Source organism: Clarias gariepinus, chromosome 10 (genome assembly GCF_024256425.1).
Source record: "Clarias gariepinus isolate MV-2021 ecotype Netherlands chromosome 10, CGAR_prim_01v2, whole genome shotgun sequence".
Classification (NCBI taxonomy): Eukaryota; Metazoa; Chordata; class Actinopteri; order Siluriformes; family Clariidae; genus Clarias; species Clarias gariepinus.
Genome location: NC_071109.1, coordinates 34,995,001 through 35,013,584, shown reverse-complemented (window position 1 = coordinate 35,013,584; position 18,584 = coordinate 34,995,001). Strand labels below are relative to the sequence as shown.

The following is an 18,584-nucleotide window of genomic DNA, read 5'->3' as shown; positions in this document are numbered from 1 at the left end:
TTTGTCAAACAATTGTCAGATTTTCGCATGGTTAGCAAATAGGATTATACAGTTTTTAAGCTTGAGTTATTAAAAATGCATTGTTTTATTGATTTTATTCAGTTTTCTGTCTTTTATTTAAGAAATAATTAAATAGTACAACATGGTATGGTTTCAATGATGGTAGTAAATGTTTTTGGAGGAGAACTTGTTTGTTAATTGTCTTCATTTATAAATGTAACTTCTCTACATAAATGAACTTTTTTGGCTTAGAGACAAGTACATTTTTTATTGCAAAAAAAAATATATATATTGATTTTTTTATATATATAATTCATACAATACTACTATAATATACTGTACTCCTATTACTTTATACTAAACTAATGTAATTTGTTTTTTTCAAGGTAAAAACTAAACTTAAATATAATGTTCAATTTTAGGTTTTTCTAAAGTTGATCCAAAGTATATATTTTTTCATTTAAATTATGAATGCCTTAAATCTTTATTTGATGCAACTTAAAAAAGTTAATTTGCTCAAACATTCAAAAATGGTTTATATCAAGTTTATAATTTCATTTACATTTAGTCATTTGGCAGACGCTCTTATCCAGAGCGACTTACATTTTTATCTCATTACACATCTGAGCAGTTGAGGGTTAAGGGCTGCCTTTAAGGGCCCAACAGTGGTGACTTGGTGGTTGTGGGGTTTTTGAACCTGGGATCTTCCAAACCGTAGTCCAATGCCTTAACCACTGAGCTACCCCTGACCCCTAATTTAGGTTAGATTAAGCAGAATATTTACATTAAGTAATATAGCCAACTCATAACTTAACTTTATTTTGATTTAGAACAACTTTAAATATTTGGTTTGTTTCACCTTCAGAAATTAGTTTACATGAACTTAAAAATATAAAGTTACCGTAAATGGTTTATTTACATTACAATGCTAAAATATTAGGTGTGACAGATTACTTCGGTTTATTTAAGTTGAGCCAGTGTTATATTTCAACACCAAAAAGTGCAATAAATGGGGATGGTTCTAATGTTATTTGAAATATTTGTGACAAGGTATCACAAATACAACTACAAAAATTATATAACTTTGGGTGTGTCCAGAACATATGCAGTAGCGTAGCTAGTTCCTGCTTACATAGGTCACATGTGTAATCGAAGTCCTCTCTAATCTTTATCAGTTTTACCTTGGACTTTGATTTAAGTTTTACCGGTGATTTTAAATTGAATGACTGTGTGTTTTGAGGCAAACTGATGATGAGTAAATTCTATGTATTATCTTTTGCCTCAGTTTATCAGAGGTACCCAGACTGGAGGATTGACATCATACTTTGCCCAGAATAACATTGCCCTCACATTAGCAGCCCAGTAATAATAAAGAAAGTTTGGAAGTGCCATTCCTCCTAATTCACAGGGCCTCTGTAGGATACTTTGTTTAATATGTGGTTGTTTTTTATTCCAAATAAAAGTAGAAATATGACTATAGTACAAGCATAATTCATACCGGAAGTGGGCTCGTACTCCAAAACACTCGTAAACCAAATAGAATTTTCTCATAAGAAATAATGGAAACCCAAATTATTCGCTTCAAAGGCCAAAAAATAAATACATATAAATAATTAATATAAAATATGAAGTAAAAAAAAATAAAAAATTAACCTGCACTTTACCTTTAAAAAGAACCGTGACGGAGCAGCGTTTCTGTGTAGGGCAGAGAGAAAGAAGGGGATGCCCCGTGTGTCTCTTTGGGATGAGTTTGGTGTCTAGGGATGGTTTCACTCCACCATGAAGACGGTTTTGGCCTCGACTGGTGTTGACAGCTGTTTTTCTGAGGAGTTGACTTCGCTGTAGTTGCTCGATAGTTCAGGACAGGAATTTCTTTACTAAGGTCTACCTGAGCCTCCATAACTACCTGGACTCAATAATAAAATCAAATAACATCAACTGTTATAGCTGAACTGGCTAACACACCTAGCACACATTATGACTGCAGATCAATCCCTGATATCCATTATCACCCAGATGAGGATGGGTTCTCTGTTGAGTTTGGTTCCTCTCAAGGTTTCTTCCTATTACCATCTCAGAGAGTTTTTCCTTGCCACTGTCGCCCTCGGCTTGCTCACCGGGACTATCTGACCATTCTGACTCACACTCACATTCCATACAAACTTATAATAATTCCTTTGATTGTGTAAAGCTGCCTTGCGACAATGACAATTGGTAAAAGCGCTGTATAAATAAAATTTAATTGAAATTTAATTCACATTTTGGTCACAATGTGTAATAGTAAACAGTACACGCGTGCACAGATGTTGATTATACCAGTAAGAGACGAGCACTAATCTCGAACCTGATTTCATTTGACTTTTTTTGTCGATTAACCTTGTAGCCAGATATTTCACTAAAGTCTTTCAGTAAATCCACAAGTTTTGGTAGGCTATGAGGAGGATCGGATATGAAAAGCAGCATGTCAACAGCATAAGGGGAAACTTTGTGTTCCACCCCCCCACAAGAGATACCTTTTAATATTGGCATTTTCCCTTAATGCGATAGACAATGGTTCAATAGCCACAGCAAAGAGAAGAGGTGACAAAGGGCACCCCTGTCTAGTACCACGCTGAAGCTCAAAGTGGCAGCCAGTGGGGATGAGTATAGCACTTTTATCCATGATATAAATTCAGGGCCGAAACCAAATTTACCAAGAGGGTAAAAAAGAAAATCCCAATTCACTCGATCAAATGCTTTTTCTGCGTCGAAGGAAATAATTGTTTCTATATTGTCAGATAGAGATGGGTTATAGATAACATTCAACAGGCGCATAATATAAAAAAAATATATATATGTTTTTTATAAAGCCTGTTTAATCAGGTAAAATAACACAATACATAACTTTCTCCAGACGGCGGTCCAAAACTTTTGCTATGATTTTCGGATCTAAAGTATATTCAACAATGAAATTGGATGATATGAATGACAGTCAAAAGGGTTCTTTCCTTTCTTTAAAATTAAGGAAATAACTGCTTGGGGCATAGTTGGAGGTAATGATCCAGAGGAAAAGCTTTTTTGGAAAACTTGAAGGCAACAGAGGAGAGAGCTGATTGGAAAAGGTTTTAAAAAATTCTGAAGGATATCCGTCTGGTCCAGGTGATTTACCAGATTGCATACTTTGGATTGCTAGGGCTATTTCTGTATCAGATATAGACTCATCTAATTGTAATGCTGTACAGTATCTACACTTATTGTAGGAATACATAAATTTTGAAAAAAAAGCCTCTAATGTCGAGGTGTCAACAGATGAAAGAGAAGTATATAGTGATTTATAATAGTGTAGGAAACAGCTATTGATTGTTAAGTTATCAGTACACTTTATACCATGATCATTTTTAATTTCGGGTATAGCTTGTTTAGCCGAGCGCTGCCACAACAGATTGTCCAACAGTGTTCAAAAAAATAATGAGTGTGATTTTAAAACCGGATATTCCACTTGTTTTGTCAAAATTAAATTACTGTATATTCCGCTTGTAATAGTAGGCGTTGTTTGAGTATAGTTGGTGTAAATGACACACTGCATATTAAACCCAATTCCTTAATCTTATCTGCTGATTTTGTAAATTGTTCGCTGGTTAGCAAAAAAACCTTCATCAGTCTAATTGGGTGCATAAACATTGGCTAGAATAAGTGGGAGCCTGTATACTTGCCCAACTACGATAATATAGCGGCCAGTAAGATCCGCATCTACAGTTGTTGGTACAAACAGTAGGTTTTTATTAATCAGAATAGCAGCACCCCTTGCCTTTGAGCGGATCCACCCCTTCCTTAATTTAGATTGGTCACATGTGCGTTAATGGGTCCTTTTTACCTCTTTACGGGATGGTTAAGAGGATTAACATTTTAACGAACAAAATTGATCATACTTTCTTTAGCCTGTCAAGAAGAAACACCTATTTTTGTCCAAAAAAGTTAAAAGCAAAAGTGAAGCTGCAGATTTACAAAAAGTATAATAGAGCTATGAAAAAAATAAATCAAGAAAGAAAGAGAAAAAAGAGAGAGAGAAAAGGACAATTTAAAAAAAGTACTGCTGACTGGCCTGAACCCTAACCCAATCACCTATTAATACCAGGTGATTAACCCAACCCACACCAACAAATCTACACACTGTGCTTATCTGGATCCTACTGAGCCAAAATCAGGCTTTCACTGAACCATCTTATACACATGGAACAAGTAAAGTATATAAACAGGTCTAAACATTAACTAGTCACATCATCCTTATTATTTTCCAGGTCAGTACTGTGTTTACCGTCCATGTGCCAACGATACAAAATATAAACGTCCTTCAGGAATTAAGGACTGAATTCTGGGGGAGTAATAACACTATGCTTAACATGAAGTGTTAACATAGTGCCACACGCCAACATAGTGCATGGCTTTATTCAGATCTGTGAACATCTTGTCCTCGCCCTTATAGGTGATACGGAGTCGCGCAGGATACAAAATGCCGAAGCGCACACCATCCTGTCCTCGTGAGAGTTTTCTAACCTCGCTAAATGCCGCACGAGCCTTGGCCACACTCGGGGTGAAATCGGGAAATATAGCTATTTGCTCCCCGTTAGAGCAAAGTGGACGTCGGGACCGAGCATGGCGCAGTACCTCCATACAGTCCTGATGGTAGTCTAACTTGGCGACAATGGTGCGCGGTTTCCCTCCTTGCTTCTTGGTGCCAGAACACAGAAATGGTCAGTAAGGAGGTCCTTGTCCATCTGCAGAACTTCGGTCAGTAATTTAGAAACAGACGTGGTGGAGCTTGACCCTGGTTCTTCCGGAATGCCCAGGATTCGAATGTTACATCTTCGCATTTTCCATGATATCATATCTCGCTTTCAGTTTCAGTTCGTCAATTCTGCCTGCAGGCTCATTATAGTAGTTTGCATTGAGACCACTTCATCTGACCTTATAGACAGTCCGCCCTCCATGTCCTTCACAGAAGCCTTAATCTGGTCCATTTCTGCGCGGTCTGTCGCAACGCAACTGGTGATTTCAGCCTGGAGCGTCTGTAACTCACCCTTAATGAAGTTCAGTTCTTTGGTCAGTGCACTTCTCAATTCTTATTTAATTACAGTTAAAATGTCACTCTTGAGGGACATAAGAATTTGGGGTTTGAGGTCTTCGACATCCATTTTATCCAGTTTTAGGTTGATGAAGTAGCGGCGTGGCTTGGGCTGGGCTCACCGAGAATGTGCTGGGCCTAGTGCTGAATGATCCAAAGCCGGCAACCAAAAAAGTACTAAACTTGTCTCTAAGGTGTGATTATGTATTGCCGACAAGTTACTGAAATAAACTAGAAATAAAAAAATAGATTTTAACATATTAAATGTTATTATTTAGCGAGAGCTCGACAAAACACGTCCTACTCCATAATAGGCTCTATTGTGTCTATTGACAAATTATTAAAATATCAAGAAAACAAAACAAATGTTTTATATATATTTGTGTTGCCTTCTTTTATATAACCTTTTCTATATTTTACATGTTAATATTTGTTGTTGCTGTTGTTACATACTGTATAGCAGGTAATGTCGTCACCTCACAGTGGTACAGACTTGCATTCAATATAGAGCTCAGGTTTTCTGGTTTCCTCCCACGTCCCAAAAACAGGCCAAAAAATGTTCCTGTAACTGGCTCTGGATCCACAATAACCAGAATAAAGCTCTCACGGAAGATGAATGAAGGTTTTTTTATGCTATGTTTTTATGTTACTTGTTACGTTTATATAACTTATTTATTTGCATAACAAACATGAAAGCAAGTAATCCAGCAAAAAAGTTATAAATAAAAAAAAATACTCCTGATAATGAAGATTTTAGCAAATATGCACCCAAATGCAAGGACAGTAAAATTTAAATATATATATTTTTTTAAAATAGGGATAAAATAAAAAAAAAAGTACAGAAAGCCTCAAGCGAGTGAGGAGAGAGTAGCTGAGGCTTTCTTGCAGGCAGAGTTGCACGAGGTTGCAGAAGTATATGATACTAAGGACTCGAGTGGTGTAAACAGGTGGGTCTGGGAAACTGATGAGGCTCTAGTAGTTCACTCAGAACAGAATGGAGGCTGGAGAGAACATGACATGAAAATCTGGCAAAGAGAGAACTGTGGTTATGAAATGAATAGAGTGGAAATGCAGGTTAATTAGAAACAGGTAGGGCTGATTAGGCGTGGCGGTGAACAGAACAAATGATCTAGTGGGGCGGACTGCAAAAGGATGCAAACGGATCACGACAATGTTGTTCAATCAACACTTTATGACATTAATACAAAACAGTCTAAGAGTGTTGATTTGGTGCATTTTAAGAACAGGAATGATTAGTTTTTTGGGATGGGATTCACCCAGGACCAGCCGATATGGTACTATCACAATACCCAGGTAACGATTCGATTTTTATTGCGCCTTTGTTGCTATCACAATTTTATAAATATTCCATGTGATGTTTTTTTTTTTTTTTATTTTGTTACAAATCTAATCAAACCTGGCAAATAATTTGCTCGTAACTTATACGATGCTGTGCTGCCTGCCTTCAAACATATATAAATAATAATAAAAAAGAATAAAAAAATATATATTTTGAAGTGAGTGCTGCGATCCCTGGACTGTCACACAAAGAATCATGGGACATAAATCAAGCGATAAAATGTAAAGGCATATAATCTGTCATAGCCACAACAACATACCCCCTGGTGCACCCCTCTCACCCCCCCCCTCACCCCCTCACCCCTCACCCCTCCCATATACACCCCGTCCGTAATGAACAGAACGTGCCCCGTGTTTTGGCCCCAGTGGCCTTCCACATGAAACGGGCGGCGCCTGAGGTCAGTCGGGAATGACGTCACCGGCGCTGTTCAAAGCGCGCTGGTGCTGGAGAGAGAAGCGAAGCGCCCGCACATCAGCAGCGCGAGCCGCGTGCACGGGAGGATTCGCACAAAGAGACGGGAACCGGGTTTAATACCGAGAACCGGAGCCGCGGATTGACGGGACTGGAGCCGCGGAGGGATGAAGAGTGAGTATGGGTCTAACTGAAGCGGGATAAAGAGGGAGAGGGGGAGGGGGAGGGGGGGGATTTAGTCTGGATTTGTTCCACGTTGCCACTGTGGCACACACACACACACACACACACACACAGGGTGCTCGTATAACATTCAAGGTGCATATAATATTCCTGATTTTTGGTTCGTATAATTTAGAATACACACACACACACACACACACACACACACATACAGTGTATATATATATATATATATATAGAGAGAGAGAGAGAGAGAGTGTGTGTGTGTGTGTGTGTGTGATGTGTGTGTGCCAATACATACGCATGTACAAGCTCGAATCCCCGAGCCTGGCCCGACCACACCCCTCCCTCCTCCATGCCTTTGTACCTGTAGTGATTGACATTTACCTGGACAGGTGTGTGTGTGTGTGCGCGCGCGTCTACTTAAACACACTCATGCAGTCTGGTTTATAAATCAGCTCACATTACCAGGTAACAGGTGCACATTAAGGGTAGAGAACGCATCCCCTCGAGGTCCCGCCCCAGTGATGAGGAGGGGCTTCACTGACTTTAACACCCTTTTGGTTCAGAGTGTGTGTGTTGTTTTCAGTTTCACCTTTAGAGACCTGCCAGGTTTGTGAAGGGGATCATTTGAATGTTGATTTGCATGGCAAGACTATGCTACAAGCAGGTGTGTGTGTGTGTGTGTGTGTTGTTTTAGGGACTGTGAAATAAACAATAGACAAGTTTCCATCAGACCAGATTTATGGTTTTGGTGATTCGGGTCGGTGCTCTGAAGTGAACTGGGACCAGCTGATACCCTGCGCTCACGATACCCAGGCGCCGATTCCATCTGTACTGCGATTCCGGTACTTTTAGGATTTTATTTCTTGGGGGATTTTGTTACGATTTTAAACCAAATTATCGAGTAACATCTCCTATTAGATGGGGTGCTGGTGCCACCTGTAGGATCAGAGAGGAACTGCTGTATTTTGCAACCCAGTATATACAGTAGTATAGTGTTGAAGTGATAAGGTACCGTATAGTGTGTAAAAGAGATGTACGTACATACTGCAGAAGGTAATTACACCATGTTACACCACAGAGGAGGTTTTTTTTTCATATGTTCTAAATTATTCACACTTCGGCAGCACAGCATCCTGTGCCATAGGAGTGAATTATTTACAAAGTTTGTTTAGAACGGTTTGTCTAACATCTAATATCGAATCAGAATATTTATAAAATCGAATAGACACCGGGAGATAATATCTACAGAGACAGCGTGTTCTACATCATCTCGTACACCTTTATTAATGAAGATAGGAAATGTTGATTATTGATTTGGGGACGTTTTCGGTTTAGATAACATTCATGGAAGGAGTCTCCAGTGTTAGTAAGAACAGAATTAACAAGTAAGGATGTTCCAGATCATTAAATATTATAATTCTAACTCATGAATATGTTACAAGTGTAATGCTGTCAGAAAGAGAATAAAATTAATTTGTTAGAAGTTTTATAGTATAATAATATAATATAATATAAAAACACTATATATGCAACATCAGTGTTTCCATGGCCACTAAGCCCTCTCGTTCAGCCCCGCTTTTTGCATACAAACACACACACACACACACACACACACACACACACACACACACACGTATTGTAAAAGACGTGGCACATTTTCCAGATGTTTTGCAGTTATGTTTATTTATTACACAATCTAAACACTTTATATCTTTTTATTCAGCATCATGTACACTACACTTGATCTAAAAAAGATGGGGTGTCTTTTATGTATTTATTTTTTTTAATCTCACACACACACACACACACACACACACACACACACACCATATATGTAATGCAAAATAGGTTAACACATGCACGCTTTTGGGGACGAGCTAAAAACACCAGTGAGTGCAGAACATTACTCACAATCAGACTGAAATATTGATCTCCTACACTCTTTGCTCTTTGTCTCTCTCTCTCACTCTCTCTCACACACACACACACACACACACACACACACGTGCACATAGTGCACTGTAAATCTCCAGACCAAGCTCACGGTTAAGGCTAATCATCCCACTGAGAGGAAGTGCAGGAGCGTTTGCAACGGACATGATGTGAAATTTATCTTTATAAAATCATAAACGCTGTCTTGTGTCTCATTGCAGGACTCGACACACTCCCTTCGTCTTTCTTCTTCTACATTAATACTCTGTAATGATTTATGAGTTTTTTCCTCCCTTCTGGTCTCAGTGACAAATTGTTAATTGATTTTTGCAGTTAAAATGTAACTGGTTAAAAAACGCGTATTCACTGATAAAGGTTTGTTTTTGCGTGTAGTGGCAACTCTGACAACGAAGCTGTAATCTAACGCCAGTTCAGTTCTCCTGTCCGGCGCGACTCCTTAAGTGCTCGCTAATAACGTATCTGAAGAGTCTGGTCTCTGCGATTCCTTTCATAAAGACCTAATTGATTTTAATCCACTTCCTCTTCCGCCATCTTTATTTCCACTAAAAGTTCTCTAAAAGTCACTTAATTTTCTAAAAGTTTGTTTATTAGTTAATTAATGAGTTTATTTATTTATTTATTAATGTATTTATTTCATTAATACACATTATCGTTTTGCTTCTTGCAAATCAGAACAGGAAGTAATGTGTCGAGTTGAACCTATCGTGTAGCTTGATCGTGGTTAGTTTTTATTTTTTTTTCTCCCTAATTAAGTGGTGTCTTATTCCTCCCCGTCCGTTGGGGGCGGAGTCACACACTCGGAGGACAGCGCTATCTGCGGCTTCCGCTTTTTTTCCGCATTCAAAAAGAGCTCAAAAAGCTTGAAGACAAGGATTTAAACCCAAGTGTGAAAACAAGCGTAACGGCGTCTCTGCACCTACCAGGCTGCGTTCACACTCCAGGATAAAGGGATCTAAATCAGATTTCATTCTACAGTTGATGCTACGTTATGGTTTCTGTGTGACTGATATGTGATTTCTATTCCATTCAAGTCACGCTCCTAAACATCATGCGTAAGGCGACACGTGATGCATTTAAGCTTGTAAGAAGAGCAGATTACTCTGCCACGCCCTCGATTCAGCTTTCCTTTGGATGTTATACCGTACTGAATTATGGTATGAATTACTCTGGTGTGTCCCAGTGCAGTCTGATGAAGTCTCCATGCATAGGGGAAATTAACATTTCAGCTATATTATTGACATTTCTCTCACACACACACACACACACACACAGGGTCGTCTCTCCACCTTATAATGAACTCGTTAACTCGTGCATGTAATTGCATTTCGAATGTGCTCTTATAAATGACCCATTGTGCAGAACGTGCAGACTTTTCCTGGGACCTCATGGCCTTTAGGTGGATACAAATCATGTGGGTTTAGTTTTTAATAAACAGCAAATATAATATAAATCAAATATGAAATTTTTGGAGACAGTTTTGTTAAAAGCTCTGGATGTTTGGTTAAGCGTTGCAAATCTCCAGGAAATTGTTCGCGGCCCAGAAACACACACAGCATGTTTGGTTGCCGTTCACCATTTCGGATCGATTCAGGATCGAGTCATTCTTGTGCTGCATTTAAACGACGCGAGTGTTTAAACTGTACTGAGATCGTTACATGGACATGATTTCAGACCAGGTGTTGAGGTCAAGCGATACCTGAACGACGACTCGTATGTATTATAGGAAGGTTTTGTTGAGGTTGTTGTTGGTGACGGTGGTGGTGTTTAGTTGATGTTTAGTTCTTAATCTTAATCTAAAGCCCTGGTGGATTGAGTGGATTCTTCTTTTCACCGTCTGAGCAGTAAATTGTCTGATTCGTGTGTTTGACTCAAGCCCGTGTGTATGACGCGGTGTGACGGGACGTGCTCTGCAGCTCTTCTGGTTCTGGAGGCGCTTCGTTATCAGCATACAAGACAATAAATCCTCATAATGCAGAGCGGATAGAGAGAGGAATTATACCACACGTGCTCGGGTGCTCGTAGTATTTGACAGTTATTTAAATAAATCTTTTTGGAAACCAACAATAAATTTGTTTATTATAAGAGAGAATAAGATTGTTTTGTAATTAGTAGTATTTGAGCAGTGGAGGAGAATCTGTTATCATGTTTAGGGTGACTCATTAGTGGGAGTCGACTCATTAATGACTTGATTTATTAGAAAGAGTTTAAATCTAATTTCTTTTGGATGATTTTCAGTTTGGGACTTAGGAATGGTTTAGAAAGCAATTTTTTAATCATTCAGAAGAGCTTTACAGAATGTGTACACATTTTCAGTGTGTGTGTGTGTGTGTGTGTGTGTGTGTGAATGTGATATAGTAAAGTCCCTGCTGCACTTCATCTCCTCAATACAGTCAGATTTATATCCTTCTGTTGGTGAAACTTGAAACCTGCTGTTTCTATTTTTTTTACTTTCAGTTATTGACTGATGTGATGTAATATTATTAACATTATTAAACTGCATCAAATAAAAGCTAATAAAATATATTTTTTTCCAATTTTACAGAGTAAAGTTCAACTTTTGTTGTGACTTTGTAAATTTATATTTTCTAAATAATATGTATACTGTAACTTATCATGTTATCAATAGTACATCATCAAACCAGTCAATAACCTTCCAGTTCAACATTTGTGCTGGAACTTTTCTCTGGTAAAATATAAAAATTCTATTGAATTAAATAATTTTTCAATATAATTTTATTATAATTCAAACACATTTGATTATACAATTACTAGTAAATACAGTTAAATGAACTAAATACTTTCTTTACTAAATGCTCTACTTAATCAGTCCTACATGAAATATCACAGTATAATGAGAAGATCTTTCATCTTATTGTCCAGTGGCTATTTTTACCAATTTGTACTTTTTTTTTATTTTTACAATGGATGTTCAGGTTTGATTTATTGGGACTATGCATTTCTGAGAGTAAACACTCCCTTTGTGTCTCTATATAATCCCCTGATACACTAGTGCACTTATCCCAGTGTCTCACTAGAGCCTGGACACCATCAAGATAGAAAGTTTTCTCAGTGCGCCGGAGTCATGATCGTCTGTCTGATTCACATCTGAAACGCCGGCCTCCCAGGAACTCCTTTAATGGCCCGAATATGTGGAAATGTCTTTAAGCCAGGTCAGGACTGTATGGGGGTGTGGCAGTAACTCCCAGCTGAGCTCCTGTTACATAAAATGTTATCTGTCAATTTTCAAAATCAGATGTTCCATTTGCTGAATGTTCACAGGGACGTACGGCCTTCTTTAAAATGTTTGGACAGTTTGCCTTGTGAGTATTATATATTTATCTTTTATTGTGTATAAATAAACATATTTAGTACAGCTATATGGTTTATTAAATTTGATGCACTAAATATTAACTGTAGAAATGCAAAAAGAGGACGGTTTCTCTTTTAAGTCTGGTTTTCTCTGAGAGTTTGTTTTTGGCTCTAAACCAAGTCCGTGCTGTAATCCTTCTTTTATCATGATGTCTATTGTTAAAGGCGCTGTACAAATACAAGCCAATGGAATCAAATAAAATTTACTTAAATCAGCAACACTGTGAGCGGCGGTTTTTAGCTTTTAGTCCAGTAGTGATTATGTGGAATATTTAATTTTGTTGTCCACAGCTTTCGAATCTTGCATATCTACCTTCTGAACATGCGTTTGTTTTTACTCCTAATGACTAAAGAAAGATTTACTATCAGCTGTTTATGATACTCGAAACAGGAGGCTAATACGGAGTGTTGTTTGGTTCCTCTCTGCTGTCGGGTGTGATGTGACACTCTCAGCAGCCGAAGCTGAACGTTTCACACTTTAGCCATGACTAAACTGAGGATAAAAAGGAATCTGAATCAGACCCTAAATCCCAAATGGCTCCGTTTATGATATTCAGTGCACTACTCGGAGTGTAACAGTCATTATTAGGCATGATGAGCCCCACTGTAGGAAGCCGAGGAGACGTTTGGGATTAGGTTTAAAAAATCCTGATTGTAGTAGCTTTAAAAGAATATTATCTTGTTGCAAACGTAAATACAGTATATGCTGATCAAAACCTTAAGTTTTAGACGTTTAATGTCTACAGTAAGTGATTCACTGTCAGGAAGGGTTCCAATGGTTCTCTTTCTGAAAAGATAGAAACATTGAATTACTCCATTAACCCTTAAAGAATTCTTAAATAACTGTGTGTAACCTAGCCAGCCAAAGCAGACCTAGGGAACAAAAATATTGTAAAATGCAAAATAATCTGGCTAACAAAAACAACCCCACCAAAAAAAAGGAGCTAAGGGGAAAAAAAAAACTAACCAAGCAAGCAAACATTACTGAGTAAACAATAGCCAGTCAACAAAAATATTAAACAAAAGCTTACTGGCCTAAATGTATTGGTTTAAAATTAGTGAGCAAAAGCTAAGCTATGGAACAAAAAATAGTCTATTGATAGCAAGCAGATGTGCTTAGCTATACAAGCAGATAAAGCTAAGCTATGAAACAAAATTCAACTAGAAAGCAAATGATTTTTAGTCGACAACAGCTTAAAAAAAACGACCTAGAAAATTGAAATTACTCTGTGAACAACAGCTAGCCTGGAAAGCAACTGCTAATCTAGATAGCAAATGCAGACCTATGGAAACAAAAGATATCATTCGCAAGCTAATTTGGCTAACAAAACAAAGCCAGCAAACCAAAACTAAGGGAAAAGGGTTAGGAAAAGGTATGGGAAGCAAAAGTTACTCAGGAACCACAGCTAGTAATGGAAAGTAGCTTAGCTTTTAAAAGTAATTTTCCAAGTTACTCAGCAAAAAAGAGCTAGTAATAATAAGTACGTAAAGGAGCAACAGCTTAATTAGTGAGCAAAAGTTAATTAAGTGAACAAATGCAGACTTATGGGACAAACGTTAATCAGCGAATAATGAAATAATAACAGCTAGTAATGAAAAGCAAATTGGCTGTCAAAAGTTGTTTTCTGCAACAGCTAATCTAGCAAGCAAAAGCTAACCAGGAAACAAAATTAAACTAGCAAAGGTGAAATGTTTTTCAGAAAACTTTAGCTACAAGACTAGAGTTACCCAGCAAACAAAGCTAACATAGCAAACAGACTTTATCCAAATAACCAACATTTAATCTAGGTAACAAAAGAAACAAACAACAGCTAATTCAGCAAAGAAAAATCTAAACTACAAAACAAAGTTGATCTGACAAGCGAAATAAAAAAACAGCAAAAGAGCTAACCTAGCTAGCAGAGGTTATTCAGTGAACAACAGCTAAACCAGAAAGCTAAAGCTACGCTAGAAAGGAAAAAGTTACTTACTAGCAGCTAATTTAGTTGGGAAACGTTACCTAGCTAGCAAAACTAACCCATGAAGCACAGCGTGCCATGCTAACACTGTCTCTCCAGTTCTGTCTCTGTCTCTCCGGTTCTGTCTCTGTCTCTCCGGTCCTCCCTTTCTCTCAGGTTCAGAAGCGTCCATCAGATCTCAGACTTGTTTTTCTGTTGCTCTTTGTTAGTGTTCTCTGTGTGTCTGCCCCTCTCAGCTCTGTGAACATTTTACACACACACACACACACTCTGCTCTGTTCCGAAAGGGAACTCTCCTGATTATGTCAGTTATAATCATACCGAACAGCAGGCCGGGTTTCAGCTCTGACGTTGCAGGGACTATTTTTAGGAGAAGCCTTTTATCTTGATCTATCTGTGTGTGTGTGTGTGTGTGTGTGTGTGTGGATGGGCAGGTATATTAAAACAACAATGAGAGACTCTCAGGCTTCTGTGAATATTTGTGTTGGTCTGTTTGTCTCCAGGACGTTAACGCTTCAATGCCATCGCGGTCGCATTTTCATCACACATTATTAGTTTAATTAAAGTCAAGTCAAGTTAGTTTATGCTACTGTAGCTATCAAGAGTCCGGTTAGGGACTTATAGTCTTAGTGGTTCCAGTGATGTGATTCTATTATGTGGATATTTAGGTATCGCCGCACTGACTCCAAAAGTCTGTTATATATGTTTATCATGTCTCCATAATTATGTACAAAATCATTCAGTATTTTCATATACAACATAAAATCTATAAATAAATAACATTACAGGAGAATATATGCATGACTGTAAAGAAAAATATATATACAGTGGGGCAAAAAAGTATTCATTCAGCCACCAATTGTGGATGTTCTCCTACTTAAAAAGATAAGAGAGGCCTGTAATGTTCATCATGGGTATACCTCAACTATGAGAGACAAAATAAGAAAAAAAGAAAAAAACAGAAAATCACATTTTAAGATTTTTTATGAATTTATTTGCAAATTATGGTGGAAAATAAGTATTTGGTCATCTACAAACAAGCAAGATTTCTGGATCTCACAGACCTGTAACTCCTTCTTTAAGAGGCTCCTCTGTCCTCCACTCGTTACCTGTATTAATGGCATCTGTTAGAACTTATTATCAGTATAAAAGACACCTGTCCACTACCTTAAACAGTCACACTCCAAACTCCACTATGGCTGAGACCAAAGAGCTGTCAAAGGACACCAGAAAGCAAATTGTAGACCTGCACCAGGCTGGGAAGACTGAATCTGCAGTAGGTGGGCAGCTTGGTGTGGAGAAATCAACTGTGGGACCAATTGTTAGAAAATAAAAGACATACAAGACCACTTATAATCTCCCTCCATCTGGGGCTCCACGCAAGATCTCACCCCGTGGGATCAAAGTGATCACAAGAACTGTGAGCAAAAATCCCAGAACCACATGGGGGACCTAGTGAAGGACCTGCAGAAAGCTGGGACCAAAGTAACAAAGGCTACCATCAGTAACACACTGCACCACCTGTTACACGTCCAGGCCCGTCTGAAGTTTGCTAGAGAGCATCTGAAAGATCCAGAAGAGGATTGGGAGAATGTCATATGGTTAGATGAAACCAAAATAGAACTTTGTGTTTGGAGGAGAAAAAAATGTGTTGCATCCAAAGAACACCATACCTACTGTGAAGCATGGTGGTGGAAACATGACGCTTTGGGCTGTTTTTCTGAAAAGGGACCAGGACGACTGATCCGTGTAAAGGAAAGAATGAATGGGGCCGTGTATCGTGATATTTCGAGTGAACACCTCCTTCAATCAGCAAGGGCATTGAAGATGAAACATGGCTGGGTCTTTCAGCATGACAATGATCCCAAACACACCGCCCGGGCAACTCTATAAAGAATAATAAAATAAACAGTCAATATTTGGAGTAAAAACTCGTTGCTTAAAATCAGGAGTTTTAGACATAGATTTGTTCAGTTTCATAAGAAAACAGCTGTTATGTTTTACTGATCTTGCTGGAGGATGTGAGCTCTTCTGGTAACGTTGTCACACTCACTCCTTTCTATTTTTATGCAAATCCCAGGAGTGTACATTAGGTCTTTTGTTTGCATCTGAAAACTGCTTTGTCTTGTACTATATATTTTTTTCTTTACAGCCATGCATATATTCTCCTGTAATGTTATTTATTTATAAATTTTTAAGTTATATATGGAAATACTAAATGATTTTGTATCATGTATGTGTGTGTGTGTGAGAGTATATACTGTGTGTGTGTGTGTGTGTGTATGTATGTAAATAACACATGATAAACATGTATAACAAAATTGGTACAGCATATAATATGGTGCCTAAGACTTTTGCACAGTACTGTGTGTATGTGTGTATACACACACACACTACTCACAATAAGTTAGGGATATTGTTATTTACATGAGTGCTTTTCCTATTTCATTAAGTATTTAAACTAAAATTGTGTATGAGTGTGTAAGGTGTTTGTGGGTGAACTGTAGCATTCACATGACTTCATGCTGCTGTTACTTCTGTTATTTCCTCTAAATGCTTTAATTCTAGTTGACTGGCCTTTCAAATGCATCACCATATGGTTCACTGTAGAACGCCTAAACCAGGAGGATGAAGCAGTTTGCTAGTTTTGCTGAAATACGTGGCATTTTGCACCATCTGGATTAAAATGTTAATAAAAAGGAAACCAAAACAGGGAAATCTGCACCAGTAATTATGGGTGATGAAAAAAGTCGTCTTGAAAATCCTGGGCAGTGCTAGAAATAGTGGCCACAAGTTTAGACAATCCTTAAGAAACTGTGAAGTGATGTAGCTACTCCGAAAATACTTTGATAAGTTTGTAGACAGTTTGCAGTCGTAAGTGATTCTTCACACTGTAACATTACAGCTAATGTATAGTAATGTACAGCCAGCTGCTGAAATGAATTTAAACAAAAAATTCCACTGAAGTGAAACTGAAGTGAGTAGAATGGACCTGATGGTCTGCCTCTGGTTCACAGCTCTTATATACCAGCTTGTACAGTTGGACCAGCAAATAGATGTTCTGTGTTTTTTTCCTTTTTTATACAACATAAATTTGATAACAATTAAAGATTTTCTGTTGATTAAAGAACAACACACACTCTCCCATCCATGACCCATCCACTTCTCATTACATTTAGGTTTGAAAGATCACGCTCAACCAAAGATTTATAAAAGGTTTATGAAAGTTCATTATTTTTAGTTGAATGTTGGCATGTTACACACCTACTCTGTTTTATTTATCACGTGAAGGTGAAGGTGTGTTTACACTGGAAGCGTGAAGCTCAGTATAAGTTAGAGAAATGAGGTCCAGTCCCACTCTGCGTCTACACTCGCTCTTCTGCTCACACACATTCACACTGAATCATTTTTAGCTCAAGGCTTTCGCCTGACGTTCTTCCCATGCACATTCTGGTGTGTGTGTGTGTGTGTGTGTGTGTGTGTGTGTGTGTGTGTGTGTCGTGGCTGGTGTTGGCAGTGTAGTGTGAGCAGGCTGGATGAACACTGAGAGATTATGTGTGCTCAGCTGGTACACGGAGAAAAAGAAACAGAGGATTTGTGGGGTTTGTTTCGTTAATCTTCTTCTCTCTCTGTGAAAGTTAAAGCCTGTGTAATTTACTTCTCTGACCAACTGTGTTCCTGAACCCACTCATCTGCTTTATGTGCCGCTCCATCCTTCCATCATCCATCCATCATCCATCCACCCATCATCCATCCATCATCCATCCACCCATCATCCTTCCATCATCCATCCATCATCCATCCATCATCCATCCATCATCCATCCATCATCCATCTATCTTTTAGCCAGAACCATCATCAGTTCCTTTGTCCTGTTATAGCTAAATACTCACTCACCAACTTCCATCCTTCAGTTCCTTTATTTATTCATCTATGTCAGTCTATCTATCTATCTATCTATCTATCTATCTATCTATCTATCTATCTATCTATCTATCACTGCTCTTCACACAGATGTCGTACACAGTTAGTCTCCAGTCTCTCTGAGTCGTGATGATCCTCCTTCCTGATCAGACTGGAGTGAGTCGTGTTAACACACAGGAGGAGTGCGCCTGCTGGAAACACATGGGAGAGGCATCTTTACACGCAGCTTTTAACTTGTAGAAGTAGTGTGTGTGTGTGTGTGTGTGTGTGTGTGTGTGTGTGTGTGTGTAAAGTCTTAATTTAAGGACACCCACTCACA

General features: G+C 38.2%; 1 protein-coding gene across 1 annotated transcript in view; it reads left to right on the top strand.

The window, feature by feature from the left end:
- The first annotated feature begins 6,931 nt into the window (after nt 1-6,931).
- The window catches only part of smpd3 (sphingomyelin phosphodiesterase 3), a 61,272-nt gene continuing 49,619 nt past the window's right edge, over nt 6,932-18,584 (top strand). Inside the window, exon 1 of the mRNA XM_053506108.1 lies at nt 6,932-7,046. The gene's annotated coding sequence lies outside the window, so the exon portion shown is untranslated. The remainder of the gene's footprint in view (nt 7,047-18,584) is intronic.